This window comes from Colossoma macropomum, unplaced genomic scaffold (assembly GCF_904425465.1).
Source record: "Colossoma macropomum unplaced genomic scaffold, Colossoma_macropomum, whole genome shotgun sequence".
In the NCBI taxonomy this organism is placed as follows: domain Eukaryota; kingdom Metazoa; phylum Chordata; class Actinopteri; order Characiformes; family Serrasalmidae; genus Colossoma; species Colossoma macropomum.
The window spans coordinates 2,740,621-2,755,090 of NW_023494788.1; positions in this window are offsets into that span (position 1 = coordinate 2,740,621).

The following is a 14,470-nucleotide window of genomic DNA, read 5'->3' on the forward strand; positions in this document are numbered from 1 at the left end:
ATACACGCGCACACACACACACACACACACACACACACACACACACACACACACAAAGCTGTTTTTTTCTCTGATAAGGGTGCAAAATGTCGACATAGGAAGTTCTGTGTTGAGAAATCATCATCGGATAATTGCCACTCGACTTTCATTGTTCATGTTTCTTAACACACCTTTTAAATAATGCAATGTAATGCAAACAAAGCAACAGTCACACAGAAGGTGCACTTGCACGCTGACATAAGTCTAAATAATAATACTCTCTTTTTCATTATTGTTGTGGGCTAAACGTTGACATGCATGTAGAGTATGGTTAAAAGTTGGTATTATAAGAGTCCCATTTCAGTTTTTAATTTTATTATCTCTTAAACTCTAAAGTGATAATGTAGCTATATGATTAAATGGCAGTTAACCCATTCCTGATCGACAACTACATTTAGTATAATATGAAATAATACTACAAAACCTGTCCTAATTGATCTGTAGTGATACAATTTGTATACTTATTTCTTGGGTGAAGATCTAACAGTACCCATTTGATTCTATGTAATTTGTGTACTTCTGTTCATAATCGAATTTGTCAAATTTAATGTAGTGATTTAAACCATATGGTTTGGGAGATTTGAAAAAAAATTCTTCAGATTTGTACTCAGGCAAGCTCAGAGAACATACAACACGAGCAAAAGTATGTGGACACCTGACCATCTATATGAGCTTGTTGGACATGCCTTGAGTTTCCTGGAGTACCTCCACACCAGCCTTGTCATACCATGACTCTGTGGACCTCACTTAAGGCAGAGGGGCACAATCATGTTGAAACAGGAAAGAACCTTTAAGGAAATTTAAGACTTGGAACACTGTGAAATCTTCAAAACGCATCCCAAATAGGTGATGCCATCATGCTTGAATATAAAAGGGGCATCCAGGAAAAGCCGAGTTCTTTGTGAGCGGAGATGGGTCGAGCTCACCATTTTGCCAGAAATGCATCAGAAATAAATCCCACAAGTAAAAATAATGTTGTTCAACTGAATCCCTGATTTTCAAACTTCCAGACTGCATAGCTTAAAGCCATACTTCTGTGATGGATATCACACATGGGCTTGGGAATACGTTGACAAACCGTTGTCAGTAAACACCGTCCGTTGCTGCTTCCACAAATCAAATCAAATCAAATCAAATTTATTTGTATAGCACTTTTTACAACTGATGTTGTCACAAAGCAGCTTCACAGAAATCCGTTTAGAACAAAGTTTCAACATGAAATGTAAATCCTCCAGGTGAGCAAGCCAGGGGCGACAGTGGCAAGGAAAAACTCCCTCAGAGCTGAGGAAGAAACCTTGGGAGGAACCAAGGCTCACATGGGGGGACCCATCCTCCTCTGGTCAAACTACGTACAAAATTATTATTCTACTAATATTAATAGTAGTAGTAGTAGTAGTAGTAGTAGTAGTAGTAGTAATAGTTAGGAGGTAGTAATAGTTAGGAGACTTCAGTGTAGAGTGGGCAGCCAGTCCAAGGCAGGTGGCGGTGACTGGGTTGTGGGTAACTGGTCTGAAGCGGGTAGCTGGAGAGCTCTACAAACAATCATCCAGCAGTGTCCGGCCGGACAGGTGGGCAGTCGTTTTCTCGGAAGAAAGGTAGGGAAATGGAGTTAGTTTAGTTCTGTATGGGTGTATGTATAGTAGTATGTAAAACATTTCCAGAGTGTGGCTAACGACTCCAGCAGATCTGACTATAACAGCTTAACTAAAAGGAGCGAACCAAAAGGGCACACAGACACGGGAGCACCCTGAAACAATTTGGCATCCCTCCGCTCCACCGTCCACAAACCTGAGTGATCGCGTGTGAGCGGCGGGACGACAGCACCAGTCTCAGTTTACTATAATTCCCTGCGTCCATGGACCCCTGGATCTGCTGCCTTTATCCAAATGCTAAATAGGACTGTACTGTGCACAGCGGAAATCATATGGCAACAACGTCCCAACCGCTGCCGAATTCTCTGGGCTCAAGCGCATCTAAAATGGACTGATGCACAGGGGAAACATGTATTGTGATCTGATGAGTCAACTTTTCAGAGTTTTCTGTTTATGGAAATGGACATCATGTTCTCTGGGTCAAAGAAGAAAAAGGCCACCCTGATTGTTGCCGGTGTAACGTTCAAAAGCCAGGGTCTGTCATGGTATGGTGGGGTATTGGTGGGCAACCTGCACATCTGTGAAAGTACACAATGCAGAATGGATTTCAGAGCAACATAAGCAGCCTTATAGACCGTGTCTTTTCAGGGACCCCATGCTTATTTTAACATAACACTAAGCCACATTCAGTACATGCTAAAACAACATGTCTATGCTAGTGCAGCAGCTAGACTGGCCTATCTGCAGGCCTGAACTGTTTCCCACTAAAATGCTAATATGACAATGAAAGCCCTGTACGGTTGCGCAGATGAAGACTTTTATACCAGAAGAGTGGCAAAAAAATTCTGCTTTCAATACTGGATCAATTGCCGTCGTCAGTCAACAAGGATTATTAAGTGTTGTTAAAAGTAAAAGTGATGTCAAACAGTGGTAAACATGCTGCTGCCTGAACATTTTATGAATGTGTTGCTAGCTTCAAATTTGGCATAAGCTTATATTTACAAAAAACAATAGTTCATGTTTTCAGTTTAATACAGGACTAACAGAATTTATTAATCACTGCTCTCTGTTTTTATTTGCATTTCACATACTGTCCCAGCTTTTTTGGAATTGGGTTTGTACAATAAAAATGAGAATAACAGATTAACGTCAGATATAAACATCCACAGAAGCTTATTGCATATAAAACATCTTTCTAAAACAAATGTGTGACGATGCGGATAACAGCCAGCATTTCTATAAGAATCTGTTTGTGGATCAGAAAAATACTGCTGAAACCAAAGAGAAAAGTTTGTACAATAAAGTATAGCACTGAATTAACCAGTAAAGGAAAGCATGAACATGAGAAAGGTGCAAAAAGAGGAAGAGTAACAGTGACTTTGACAACGTTCGGAAAGTTTCGACATGCAATCATGATGAGGCGAAAACGGTTACTGTTGCTAATGCGTGGGGTTTACTGTACATCCTCCTGTTCTCCATCAGTCCATCCTCAATATCAGTAAAAACAAATATTCCTATCTCTCACTTCCCTCATTCTGAAATGATCTCTCACTTTTCTCCCTCAGTCAGCACGGAGACGTATTGACAGACCTTAAAAACCACAACTGAATGCCAGTGATCTTCAAACCCTCCGGCACAACTTTCTTCTGTGTTGGATATCACACATGGGCTCGGGGATATGTTGACAAACCTTTATCAATAAACACCGTCTATTGCTACTCATACAAATGCAAGTTAAGACTGTACCATGCACAGTGGAAGTCATATCCCTTCTGATAAAACATAGAAACCATTAAGTGTTTCTGTTGGTTCCTGAGGGTTTTGTATTGTGTTTTGGATTTTTAATGGGTTGATATCACCATGTAAAGGACCCTACTGGTTTAACAGGTGACCAGTGGCTGCTTCTAAATGCATTTAATGGTTTCCTAATGGGATCTAAAGGTGATCTCAACAAGGTCCAAAACGCTGCCAACTTCTCTCGACTCGAGCTTATGTGAAATGGACTGATGCACAATGGAAATGTGTATTGTGGTCTGATGAGTCAACCTTTCACATTGTTTAAGGAAATAATAGACTTTGTTTTCTCTGGGCCGAAGAAGAAAAGGGCCATCCTGATTGTTAACAGTGTAAAATTGCGTCCCAAAATTGACAAGACTGCAGCGACTGCAAACTGTCCAAGACCCAAGGCGATACTGGGGCTGGCTGGCTATTATCGCAGGTTTGTACCTTACTATTCCGATGTGACCAGCCTGCTGACTGATCTTGCTGAAAAGAGAACACCTGATCCGTCTAGTACATGGAGCAGTACCAACCAGCTTTACCCAAAGCAGCTCTCTGTGGGGGCCTGGCATGACTTTGCTGTCCCTCTGGGGGAGAGGGGGCAGTTTTGTCCCAGGTGGTGCATGGTGAGGGCGGACCGGTGCTGTACATTAGTTAAAAGCTGTCAATGAGAGAGACAGCACCATTGAAAAGGAGTGCCTAGCCATCAAATGGGTGGTCCTCATGCTCCATTATCACCATTCGGGCACGCTTTCACCCTGGACCATGTCCTGCTCCAATGGTTCCATCATATGAAAGATGCCAACGCGTTGATAACATAGTGACTGAAGCAGCACTGCGGTGCTTGTTTCCAAGCCAGACGGGACTGTAAGGTTCTTTGTTGACTTTGGAAGAGTCAACGCGGTGTCTAAATTTGATACTCATCCAATGCCACGTACTGATGAGTTATTTGATTGATTAGGTGCTGCTTACTTTTATTTGAGACTGGATTTACAGCCATTTGAGATTCTTTTTGGAAATTATGGACACTGAATCCTCCAGGCTAAAGACCACTTAGCTTCTTATCAGTGCACAGTTCAAAGGCCAGTATTTATGATGGTATAGGGGTGCATTAGTGCACATGGCATGAGTGACTTGTACATCTGTGAAGGCACAATTAATGCTGAACAATATATACATGTTTTGGCAACATATGCTGCCATCCAGATGGCGTAATTTCAGGGAAGGCTTATTTCAGCAACACAATGCCAAAGAACATTCTGCGTGTATTACAACAGCATTGCTTCGTTTTAAAAGAGTTAAACTGGTCTGCCTGCAGTCCAAACCTGAGACCCATTGAAAACATTTGGCACATTATGAAATGAAAAATATGACAAAGGAGTCCCCGAACTGTTGAGCAGCTGAAATTCTGTGTCAAACAAGAATGGAAAACATTTCACTTTCAAAACTACAGCAATTGCTCCTCCGCAGTTCCCAAACCCTTACAGAGGGTTGTTAAAGGAAGAGGTGAATAAACACAGTGGTAAACATGACCCATCCCAACTTTTTTTGAAATGTGTTGTTGGCATCAAATTCAAAATGGGCATATATTTTTCAAAAAAATAATAAAATTTCTCAGTTTCAACATTTGATTTGTTGTCTTTGTGCTATTTTCAGTGAAATACAGGGTTTAAAAGATTTGCACATCATTGCATTTTATTTTTATTTACATTTTGCACAGCGTCCCAACTTTTTTGGAAATGGGGTTGTATATAAAGCAAAGGCATTCTAAACAAACGTGACTATGAAGATAACAGCAATGCGTTTCTAAGTTTCTGTTTGTAGATCAGAACAGTACTGCTGACAGCAAAGAGAAAAGATGGCACAATATGATACAGAACTGCTAACACGAAAATATGAACATGATATTGCTGCAGAAAGAGGAAGAGTAACAGTGACTTAGAGAATGCGCTAAAGGTTTCAACATGTGTTCGTGCTGAAGCTAAAACGGTTACTGTTGAGTAACTTCATGCGTGGGGTTTACTGCATACCCTATTCTTCTTCGTTAGTCCATCCCGAACAAAAAGCAAATAGGAAAAGCAAATATTCCTGTCTCTCACTTCAATTTCTGTGCATAAAGGAAAAGGCTGAAAACCAAAACTGGATACCTGTGATCTTCGATCCTTCAGACGGCAGAGCATTGAAAAAAGGCATTATTCAGTGATGGATATCACACATGGGTTCAGAAATACGTTGACAAAGCGCTAGTAAACACCATCCATTCCTGCTTCCACAAATGCAAGTTAAGACTGTACAGTGCACATTGGTCATATGTCAACAACGTCCAAAATGCTGCCAACTTCTCTGGACTCAAACTCATCTGAAATGGACTGATGTACTTGTGTATGGAAATAATAGGCATCATGTTTTCTGGGCCAAAGAAGAAAAGGGCCATTCTGATTGTTACCAGTGTAAAGATCAATAGCCAGGGTCTGTTATGCCATTGGGGGTATCAGTGGGTAACCTGCACATCTGTGAAAGTATCATTAATGTAGAACACATTTCAGAGCCTTATAGACCACATCTTTTTCAGGGACCCCAATGCTTATTTTAACATGACAACATGGTAAACAACCCTTGGTTTTAAGGAAGAGGGAGGACATGGGAGCTGTGGTTTCTGATTTATTTTGGCTTTTCAGCCATCATTAAAATATTGTCTAAACCAATAACCTAAGAAAACAACAAGTTTCTTGGAAGGCTCTTGGGCTGGCTCTGCTGTTGTGCAGTCTGTTTCTCTTGGTTTCCACCATGTTACTGCAAGGCATATAAGTAGCAGGTAGTACTAACAGCATCACAAATAGGTAAGATACATGACCAAATTATCTGCTGGCTCACTGTGACTATATTTCAGTCTTGTAGGTAACGCTAGACTGTGCTTACCTGCCTGTCACATACCCCCACCATTCAACTCAGGCTGGGCACTCATCCAGCCAGCTACCAGCTCCCACCCTCCAGTGATAGATAAAATTGGGTATAACCACCTGAATGCCCAGCTTGTGGATCACCTCAAATTTAACTGGCTGGAAATGCCATATACCAAAAGTTAATTCGTTCATTGGCATCCTTCATGTGATGGAGCTGTTGGAGATGGTTCGAACAGAGGGTGAAAGGGCACCCCAATTGGTAGTAACAGAGTATTATGACTGCCCATTTGATGGCTAAGCACTCCTTTGCAATTCTTGACTAATATGCAACACTAATTGGGCCTCACCACCCAAAACCCGGAACAAAACGGTCTCCAGCCCTGTGTTTGGCATGTCTGTCTGCAACACCAAATGGGAGAGCAAAGTCAGATGAATGCCACAATGGGTCTCCACAGACAACTACTTTAATTTGGATGAAAGTTTTTTGGCACTGTTCCATCCATTGGACTAGATCAGGTGCTTCCTGTTTGTTGAGATCAGTCAGTGGGCTGGTGACATTGGAATAGTAAGGTACAAATCTCTGATAATAGCCAGCCAGCCCCAGGAGCTGTCTCACCTCAGTTTTGGTCACGGGTCACAGACAGGTCACAATCGCAGCAGTCTTGTCAAATTTGCGACATTGTCCTTGATCCCAGTGGAAGCTCAGACACCATACTTCCACCTGTCCAATAGCACACTTTTTCAGTTTGGCCATGAGTCATTACTATATAATGACTTCCAAGTAGGCAGCAGCGTTTGTGCAGTGAGGGCAGAGAATCTGGACCATCAGTATTGAAAGCTAGCCAGTGCTCCAAACAACCAGAACAGGAGTGTGACAAATTGGTTTAAAACAAACAGACTGGAGAAAGCCGTCTTTTCGCAGGATACTGGAGTCAAGGGTACTCAAGGGTACTCAATTTACTCCCTCTCAGGATTGGCTTCGCCAGCCACAGACCCACCCTTCTGCATCCTTTGCTCTGGCTCATGCCAGGGTGGACCTGCCAGCGTGTCTTGCCTGAGGGCCACACGTTGCACACACAGGACCCTCTGTCAGTTCACTAACTAAACCCCTGTGGCCAGTTGACTCCAAGAGTATGAGAATCGGTAAGGCGAGGACTAACCACCATCCTTACTTTATGCTTTTCTCCTCTAAATTTAATAATAATTGGCAGAAGCGGATATTCATGAACATCCTCCTGAACACACCTACCTTCAGCACAGAGCATCAGAGCGTCAGGCACCGCTGCTAAGCTGTTTTGTTTTTAGCCTAGCTTTTAGCCTTTTTTAGCCCAACTGGGCAATCCAGCCTTTTTTTTTTTACCTTTTTAAGCCTTGTTTTAACTGCCACATTTTTATCCGTCTGAGCCCCTGCACTGACTACCCTAAACTACAGACTACGGATTGCTTGTTTTATTTTATTTTATTTTAATCTACGAGTTGTTTTTGGGCCATGCCTCCCCTCAGCTCTCCAGCTGGATGTGATGGCTGTGCACAGCTGAGCCAGAAGATTAGTGAACTCAAAGGAAGAATCTCTGAGCTCTACCAGATTAAAGACGATGAGAATCTCCTCGACTCCTTGCTGGCTACAACGCAGGTGATCAGCACTGGGCTAGACGGCAGTCTTCCTCGAGCGGCTGCTACGGCTGTCCAGGACGAGGATCACTGTCCTCGGCTAGGAGCTAAACCCAAGGCCAGGGAGCTGTGCTGCTCCATGCCGCTCCAAACTGAGCCATGGTCCATTCCAGGTGGGGGTTTGCATGGTGGTAGGCGCTCCGCCTGCCACCCAATTCCACGAAAGGTTCACAGATTCTCTGTGTTGGAGGAGCTGGAAGACGTCACTTTTGCTGACGAACAATCGTCAGTACAGAACATCCAAGTGAGCTCTCCAGCCATAAACTTCACCCCTGCTCCATCTGGGAACCCCACTGTGCAGCGGGCCCACCACTCCACCTGTCAGCTGGACACGGCGGGACAGCCAAACCACTGCCTACCTCCCCAGGCCATCTCCACCTTCACACGACCTGCCTGCCAAGCTCCGTCACAGCTCCCACACAGACAGCCGGACCGCCGCTCCCCGCACCGGAATTCTGCCACGCTGGCCCCTCGTTTCCCGCCACCGCTGGTTACTGAGCCACGAACCCATCATCCACCCCCGCTTCAGCCTTGACCGACCCGCTACCCTCCTCCATCCATGCTCATAGTAGGTGACTCAATCATCAGAAACGTTAAGCACCATACAGCCGTAGTTCACTCTCTCTGGTGCAAAGGTCTCTGACATTACACAGCAGCTCCCCAGTCTTCTGAAGAAATACAACTCAGTGAAGAAGATAGTAATACACGTGGGATGTAACAATATCAGAAATCAGAACACAGAACTGCTGAAAAAGGACTTCACAAGCCTGCTTTCTTCTGTACAAGACTGTGGTAAATCTGTTTTTCTCTGGATCTCTGGACCAATTCGGTCACTGGGAAGAGGCTCAGAACATTTTAGCTGCATTTTAAACCTTCACACCTGGCTCCAAAAAACCTGCCTCTGCAAAGACTTGACTTTTATTGACAATTTTAACAATTTCTGGAACCGCCATTCTTTTTACAAAGTTGATGGGATTCATCCCAATAGGCTGGGTTCACAGATTTTAGGTCACAATATATTTTACTCTGTTTTCAACTCCAGATGACTATTATATACCTCAAACTCAAGTATTTCTGTAGTTTTGGGTAGAAGACCCAGGACCAGCTCTTCATCAAAAAGAAATAACAAAGGTGAAAAAATTATGGTTTTATTAATCCAGACAATCTGATTTTTATTGATCCAACTCCAATTACCTTACACTCACATGAAAACCCTGCAGTAAATGCTATAACAGATCTTGAGAGTTTTAAAAACAGAAAAGGTTTAGGCATAATTCATCTTAACGTTAGAAGCCTACTTCAGAAGGATAAAATGGATCAACTTAAAGTCCTGATTGCACAGATACAGATATTTTAATACTAACAGAGACCTGGCTTAGACAATCTGTAAGTGATGAAGATGTGGCCTTAAATGATTTTAACCTTTATAGAATAGACAGAGAATCAAGAAGAGGCAGAATTGCTATTAATGTAAGAGTAACTATACAAGCCACCTTATTAACTGCAGTCTCCAAAGAAAAATACTTCGAGTTCATAGCTCTGAAAGTGTCCCTTGGGAAAAATAACTCTTATTTTAGCTGGGATATACAGGCCTACCTCTGCTCCGTCTTCTGCTCTTGATGAAATAGCCACTCTTATCACAATATACCACTTTTGAAATGCCGGTCCTAGCGGATTTTAATCTTAACTGGCTTTCTAATGCATCCGAGAACTTAAAGGAAATATGTGGAAATCTTACCCTCATACAATTAGTCATGGAATCAACACCCCCAAATCTGAAGGATACCACTAAATCTACCCTGCTAGACTTAATTCTATCTAATAAAATGGACAGAATTACTGCCTCAGCAGTCTTTGACCTTGGCATTAGTGACCACTGCCTCATTGGATGCATTAGAAACAATTACAAGAACAAAACAGGCCCTCGGATGGTGGTTAGAAGACATTTTAAACATTTTAATGAACAAGCTTTTCTATCTGACATAGCAATGAGTGAAATCCACCTTACACTAAAAATTCCAGATGTTGACTTGGCACTAAACCACTTTGGCAAATAATAATAACAGTAGTAAACAAACATGCCCCCCACAAAAAGCAAAGAATAAGGGACAGATTAAGTCCCTGGTTCACTAGTGAAGTTTCCTCATTGTTTGAAGCCAGAAATAAAGCATGGTCCACTGCCAGACGCACGGGGGACAGAGAGACCATTGGCTTACGTTCAGACAACTGAGAAATAGATGTACCGCTGCAGTTAGAAAGGCCAAATCAGATTATTATCTCAGCCTGATTACCAGCTCTACAAACACTCAGAACTTTTGGAAAACTGTAAAATCCCTTAAAAACAACTCCTCTACCCTTCCAACCAGCGCTATAGTTGATGATCAGCTGATATCTGATCAGAAGGAAATCTTTAGAGCTTTTAACCCACATTTTGCTGCAGCTGGTCACATTTTTGAAAATACTGACTCGAATCTGCAGTTAGGTAAAACTGACAACAACTCTACTGCTACACAGAGCCATGGTCTCTTCACACTCCAGCCCTTCTCTCCAATCATAGTAGCTAAATCTCTTACTACTATTAATCCACGAAAAACTACTGGTGAGGATGGGCTGGACCCCTACTTCCTGCGTCTAGCAGCCCCAATTATCTTAGAATACATAACATATATTTTTATGTGGAAAATAGCTCATGTAACTCCACTGCATAAAGGAGATGAGGCGGCAGATGAAAATAACAGACCAATCTCAAAATTGTCCTGTTTAGCAAAAATTTTAGAACTTCTAGTAAGTAGTCAACTAAAATCATTTCTACACGAAAATTCTGTCCTGTTTAATTATTAATCTGGTTTTAGAGAAAGACACAGCACCATCTCTGCTACCACACTGGTTTTAAATGATCTCTCTTTGGCCATAGACAGGAAGAAGCATTGTGCTGCCATTTTTATTGATTTAGCAAAAGCTTTTGATACAGTTGATTACACTCTTTTAAGGAACATAAAAAAGATTGGCTTTAATATAAATGAACTAAAATTTACCCAAAATGACTTTTCAGACAGACAACGATGCGTAGCACTGAGTAATTGCAAATCAGATTTTTTTGAGTATATCCAAAGGAGTACCCCAAGGTTCAATATTGGGCCCAGTTTTATTCAATATATATATATTAATGAACTTACTGCCTCTGCCTCAGACTGCAAAGTACACCTGTATGCAGATGACACGGTTTTATACTGTTCAGCTGACTCTGTTTATGCTGTAATAAGAAAACTACAGTGCTCATTTAATGCTCTACAGGTTGCTTTGTATAAACACAAACTAGTTTTCTTAGCATTTAAAACCAAGTTCATACTGTTTTCTAGATCTACTAATACTGATTTTAATATTGTAATATTGTAAATATAACTACCCTGATGAGATCCAACATCGAAAGAGTCACAGAATATAAATACTTTGGCATTTGGCTGGATGATAAACTCAAATTTAAACCCCTTATTAATAAATTGTTTGGCAAATGTAGACAGAAGCTCGGTTACCTGTATAGAAATAAATCCTGTTTCTCCATGTATGCTAGAAAAAGAATTGTTGAGGCAACCTTGCTATCAGTCATGGACAACGTTGATGTAATTTACAAACACGCATCTGCCAGTTCCCTCAGACCACTGGACTCAGTCTATCACTCTGCACTGAGGTTCATCACTGGAGACCCGTATAACACTCATCACTGCAGACTGGATGAAAAAGTTGGTTGGCCTGCACTAGCAACACGGCGGGAAACACACTGGTTTATTTCTATTTATAAAACACTCTCCGGCCATATGCCAGAGTATATTACTTCAGTGATGTCTGTAGGTAATGGTATTTATCAGACTCGCTCCAATGCCAGGTACAGAGGGTTTTTACTGAACTGGGAAAATCTGCTTTTAGTTACAGAGCACCAGCGAGCTGGACCCTCACTACAGGAACCACTACAGCTCAGCTCGCTGGGTCACTCAGTCATTTTAAACTTTTACTCTCTAACCACCTCCACTCTGCCTCACACTGTTTTACCTAATTTTTTACCTTTATTATCCTGTTTTGTTTATTTATTATTATTCATATTCTTATTTTAATTATGATAATTTATTATTATTTTAGTCATTTTAATACATTTTTTGTTTACATTTTGATCTTATTCTCCTCTTATTTTATTTTGATTTGATCTGATTTTATTAACCTTTTCAGCTATGTTTTAATTATTGTTTTATATTTTTTATTGTATTTTTATTATTAATGTTTCACTTTTTATACTTACCTGATTTGAGTCTTTTTTTTTATTTATTAAATTTACTTTTATTATTTGATATGTTTTTACACATTATCAATCCCTTGCTCCACATCTACTCAGCAACACTGTAAATGTGGGTCACCCTCAATGTTCTCCAAGAGTAAATAAAGGTTGATTGATTGATGTGTTCTGTCCGATGGCATGTCTTGAACCAAACAGTGGTGCATTATGGTTTGATAACAACCCGAATCCACTGAGGCCTAATATGTACCCCTTTGAATACTTGTGTTAGGCTTGACTGGGGGAGATGGATTGCATGGCGGGGATACAGATCAGTGTGTCAACCTCCATGTGAAGTCACTGGTCCTGGAAGTACCCAGGTTCTGCGCCGTGATAACACGCTTGCCAAGGCTTCACACCAGCCCTTGGGCCGCCCCCACCTTTGTGGAGAGAAAGGACAACATACAGAAACAGGGAAGCCACCTCTGGCATGAATCCCAGAGTTGCTGTGCCAAGATGAAGGGCTAGTCAAACTCAGAGTGTCAGTATCCAAAAATGTTGAAGGTGTTGTTCTGGGGCCTGACTGATCCTCTGCAGAATGGCTCTTTTCAGCTCATCATACTCCAGCTGCGTCTGAGTGGGGAGCTGTTGGGCAGCAACCTGGGCTCCTCCCATTAGCAGGGAGAGTATATTAACAGGGAAAGCCCACTCCTTTTTCGGCCACCCAGTCTTCTGTCGTGCACTTAAAGAGCTTCATGAAGGCCTCTGGATCATTCTAGGAAGTCTTCTTCAAGATGGTGATGTTAGGGGCACCTGGAGAACTGGAGTGCTGCGGAGAACTCTATAGGAAATGCTGATCCTCGACCTGCCCTTTATCCAGTGCCTAGTAATCTAGTTGTTCCCTCTGCAGGTCGAGAAAGGTTTGATCCTGGGTCTGTTGCAAGCTGGCAAGGGCCTTGATCATGTCTCCATGGGGGGCAAGATTCCATGACAACGTACGTTTTCCTGGGTTTCGGCAGTGTGAAACACCCTTGGTTTTTAAGGGAGAGGGAGGACACAGGAGCTGAGGTTTTACAGCAGAGCTGGAGTTCTCAGTTTCCACAATGCAACTTCAAGAGAGAGGCACATGAGTAGGATTTAGTAAATAGCACACAGGTAAAACACAGCCTTATTACCCGCTAGCTTGCTGTGACTAGCTCTTAGACCTGCAGGTAATGCTAGGCCATGCCGACTTCATCAGCAAGCCACATCCTGTACGTGCTACAACAGAATGTCTGTGCTAGTGCAGATGCCAGACTGGCCTGTCTGTAGACCAGAACTGTCCCCCACTAAAAGGTGTTTTATTAAGCTCAAAATATGACAATGAAGGTCCTGTATGTTTGTGCACTTAGACGTGTATAACGAATGGCAAAAGAATCTACCAACAAAACTGGATCAATTGGCATCATCAGGCCCCAAATGATCAAGTGTTATCAAAAGGAATGGTGATGTAACACAGCAGTAAACATGCTCCTCTCCAAACTTTTTGGGAATGTGTTGCTGGCATCAAATTTAAAATAATACTATATAAAAAAACAATGAAGTTTAAAAGGTAATTTAACAGTTTTCAATTTAATACAGGTCAAACAGAAATTACTAATCACTGCTTTCTGCTTTTATTAGCATTTCACATACTGTCCCAACTTTTTTTTGAAATTAGGTTTGTACAATGAAGTAAGTTGAACTGAATAACATTCTCTAAATATCCATTGTGGCTTATTGTATATAAAACTAAGGCTTTCTTAAATAAATGTGTGATCATGAGGATAACAGCAATGCATTTCTGTAAAAATCAGAACAATATTGCTGAGAGCAAAGAGAAAAGATGGTACAATCCAGTATAGCCCAGGTGCATAACATACCTTACGTAGAACTGTACCTTAAGATTACATATTTCATAACATTGCATTAAGGGTGTCCTAAAGTGAAGTCACCATACACCCTTACATTTTCCCTTAAAAAATTTAAGGTTGTTAGCAGCCATGCAACAATCCAACATATACCTTTGTCAACCATTGTGTGGTGTTCAGGTCTGTGGGACCCATTTTCAATGTTTACCAAAAGAAAAAATCATGTGATTTATTATTAATTTACCCCCAGATTTCTTGGCCTTTGTTCATTTTCTGTGAAGAACATATAAAATAACACATTTTTAGTGACTTCACTCGAACTGTACCTCGAGC